Source organism: Rhincodon typus, chromosome 35 (assembly GCF_021869965.1).
Source record: "Rhincodon typus isolate 14 chromosome 35, sRhiTyp1.1, whole genome shotgun sequence".
NCBI classification, from domain to species: domain Eukaryota; kingdom Metazoa; phylum Chordata; class Chondrichthyes; order Orectolobiformes; family Rhincodontidae; genus Rhincodon; species Rhincodon typus.
Genome location: NC_063366.1, coordinates 23,829,470 through 23,833,419, shown reverse-complemented (window position 1 = coordinate 23,833,419; position 3,950 = coordinate 23,829,470). Strand labels below are relative to the sequence as shown.

Here is a 3,950-nt window from a genome sequence, read left to right as displayed (position 1 = left end):
TTGATTTATTGTCGTGTGTACCAGAGTACAGTGAAAAGCTTTGTTTACGAGCGGTACAGGCAGATCATAGTAAGCAAAGGATGTATGGATCAAAGTGACTGGGACAGGGGAACATGGTTACAATGCACAGGGCGTGCGCTAGGAGAGATCATCATTAGCAAGATCAGCGTTATTTGAGGCTGGAGAGTCCATTCATCAGTCTGATAACGGCCGGAAAGAAGCTGTTCCTGAACTTGCTGGTGCATGTGTTCAGGCTTCTGTACCTTCTACCCGATGGAAGAGGCTGTGGGAGATCATTCCCAGGGTGTGATTGGTCTTTGATGATGTTGGCCGCCTTTCCCCAGCAGCGAGCTGTGTAAATGGAGTCCATGGATGGAAAGTTGGCTTCTGTGATGGTCTGGGCTGTGCACACCACCTTCTGTAGTTTCTTACAGTCCTGGTCAGAGCAGTTGCCGTACCAGGCCGTTATGCACACAGACAGGATGCTTTCAATGGTGCATCTGTAGGAGTTGGGGAGGGACCTTATAGAGATGGCAAAATTCCTGAGCCTCCTGAGGAAGAAGAGGCGTTGTTGTGCATTCTTGACTGTTGCATTTTCGTGGGAAGTCCAGGACAGGTTGTCGGTTATCATCTCTCTGAGGAACTTGATGCTGTTCATTCTCAACCTCAGTTCCATTGATGGAGATGCGGGTATTTGAATTCAACTAAGAAAAGAATCTGGATTTAAGAGTCTGATGGTGACCATGAAACTGTTGTCAGAAAAAAGTCATCTGGTTCCCCTTTAGGGAAGGAAACTGCCATCCTTACCTGGTCTGGCCTATATGCGACTCCAGACCCACAGTGATGTAGTTGACTCTTATCAATGAGCAACAAAACCAGAAATTGCTGGAGAAACTCAGCAGATCAGGCAGCATCTGTGGAGAGAATGCAGAGTTAATATTCCGGGCCCAGTGACCCTTCTTCAGAACAGAAGAGAAACATTCACTCTGCTTTCTCTCCACTGATGCTGCCTGACCTGCTGAGTTTCTCCAGCAATTTCTGATTTCCAGCATCTACAGTTCTTCTATTTTGGTTCGGTCTTACCAACAGGGGTGGAGGGGAGACAATAAATGCAGGCCTAGCCAGCGATGCCCACGTCCTATGAATGAAAGGAAAGAAAATGAGATGCTCTTTTGGGGACCCAGTGGAGACTTGATGGGCCAAATAGCCTTTTTCTGCGCTCGGCAAACCGTTTGGTGATTCTGCCGGGGCTGCAGTAGATCGAAGGTGATCCTATTGCGCCAGTCCTCTTGTGAAGCGATTGAAAAGGTAGGGCCTGTTTGTGGTGTGTCTTTATTTTTCTTATATAGGCACACCCCCACCCCACCTGCCTTAGCTGTAGTTGTGCAAATCCCTGCCCTGCACTGATTCAGTGGAGCGTGGGATCACTGATGAACTGCAGAGGGATGTGACCTGAGGCCACCATGTCATGTGAGCTCCGTTGCCATTTCATTCGAGTCTGGGCTGGTATTAACGGAAAGCAGCAGCTAACCTGAGGGCCAGGCAGGGAAAGGCAATAGCCACGGTGTCTTTATCACTGCGCAGAGGCCGGAAGTTCACAGATTTGAAAAAAAAGAAGGTGCTGGGAATACTGGGCAGGTCAGGACCTCTGCCAATAACGGGACGACATCTCCTGTCAAAGGAGCTTGCAACAGAAGGTCAAAACTTAGAGATGAAGGACACTCAGGTGGGGGAATGTGGGGAGCAGAGGTCTGTGAACAGGACGGAAGACTCACAATAGGATGACAGGAAGGAGAGGTTAAGTGACAGAAGGGAAGATGGTGCAAGGCCAAAGAGAGTGGTAACTGGGCATGGACAGAAAGAAGGGACGTGCTCAGAGGAGGTGTGAATGACAGGATCACGAACAATCAGTCGCTAACACTTTTTTGATTTTGATTTGGTTTGATTGATTATTGTCACATGTACTGAGGTACAGTGAAACGTTTTGTTTTGCGCACAGTACAGGCAGACCATACTATACACAGTGCATTAGGGTGATAGAACAGAGCGAGGAATAAAAAGTTACGGCTGCAGAGAAGTTGCACAAACAGTGAGATCAACATTAAACTTGAAATTTGAGAGGTCCTTTCAGAAGCCTAATAACAGCAGGGAAGGAGCTGTTCTTGAACCTGTTGGTGTGTGTTTAAGCTTCTGTATCTACTGCCTGATGGAAGAGGTTGGAAGGGATTATAACCGGGGTGGGAGGGGTCTTTGATGATGTTGACTGACGTCCTGAGGCAGTGGGAAGTGTAGATGGAGTCAGTGGGTGGGGGGTTGGTTTGTGTGATGGACTGGGCTGTGCTCACAATTCCCTGTAGTTTATTACAGCCCTGGGCAGAGCAGTTGCTGTACCAGGCCGTGATGCATCCAGATAGAATGCTTTCTGTGGTGCATCTGTAAAATTTGGTAAGGGTCCTTATGGACTTGTTGAATTTCCTTAGCCTCCTGTGGAAGTAGAGGCGTTGTTGTCGCATCAATGAGGGCCGTCCAGGACAGATTGTTGGGGAACGTCGCTCCTAGCAACTTGACCCTCTCCACCTCAGCACTGCTGATGTAGACCTGGAGATGCCCTCCACCTTGCTTCCTGACGTCAATGACCAGCTCTTTCATTTTGCTGGTGTTGAGGGAGGGATTGAATGGTGTGAGTGTGGAATGCCGAGGATGGCTACATTTCAAGGGAAAGCGAGAGAAACAAATGAGTGGGAGGGTGGGCCCAACTGGCCATCCATTCACCCCTGTGGTCCTCTGCTAGTCCAATCTGCCCTCACAATGGGCCACTGCTCCCCTAGCCCAGGCACTTCCTCCAAATACAGTGACCTTAACCATACCCATCTTCGTTTCTGTGTGGGATATGTGTAATATCGTTTGTTTATGGGTGTTACCTGTCCCTCATTGGCTTGTTTTGCCATTTCAGAGGGCAGTGAAGAGTCAACCCCCATCACTGTGGGACTGGAGTCACATGGAGGGCAGGCTGGCTAAAGGTGGCAGATTTCCTTCACTGAAGGACATGAGTGAACCCAAAGAGGTTTTCACAACAGTCGATGGTAGTTGTCACAGTCACTTATCACTGAGAGTGGTGTTCAGTTCCAGATTTTAATCGGTAAAATTAAATTTACTTCCGCGAGCTGCTGTGGTGGGATTCGAACCTGGGTCCCCAAAGCATTACTGCAGCTTATTGGACCCCTCCTGTTCAGACCTCGCCAGCTCTTTTTCTGGTAACTTCCTGCTATCGCTCTCAAATTTTTTTTTATTATTTATTCTCTGGATGAGGGCATCACTGGGCGAGGCCAGCATTTATTGCCAATCCCTAATGGCCCAGAGGGCAGTTCAGAGTCAACCACATTGCTGTGGGTCTGGAGTCACATAAGTTCATAGAAATGTAGAATCCATACAGTGTGGAAACAGGTCATCTCCAGACTTGCCGTCAGGGAGAAAGTGTAAACTTTGGGTCCTTGGTCTTGTGCCACAGTGGGTAGTGACCCTGCCTCAGGGCCAGGAGCTCCAGGGTTTGAGCCCCACTCCGGCTGGCGGTAACAATCCACGTTGGGATGGTAACAGGTTCCGTGACGGTGTCATATCCTTCTGACAGGGCAGGAGCTCAGATCGGGAATCACTCCAGGTCAGCCAACCCATAGAAGGCAGCGGCAGAACCACTGGCAGCCCTACGCCCATGAACACGGGCCAAACCAGTGCAGGTCTATGCTGGGTGATGCCTGCTTTGGGGGGTGGCAGGGGTGGCGGTGGTATTTGAAGAAAGAGAGGTTGGGGGTTGGGTTGTGAGGATCCAGGTGACACAACCCCACACCCCACACACACACACTCACACACACACCCCACACACACACCCCGCACACACTCACACACACACCCCACACACCCCACACACGCACGCACACACCCCACACACACAC

At 49.8% G+C, this 3,950-nt stretch overlaps 1 protein-coding gene across 1 annotated transcript in view; it reads left to right on the top strand.

The window, feature by feature from the left end:
• Window positions 1-3,950, top strand: part of LOC125486982 (suppressor APC domain-containing protein 2-like) — an 18,688-nt gene that overhangs the window by 9,143 nt on the left and 5,595 nt on the right. The gene's annotated exons all lie outside the window — the stretch shown is intronic.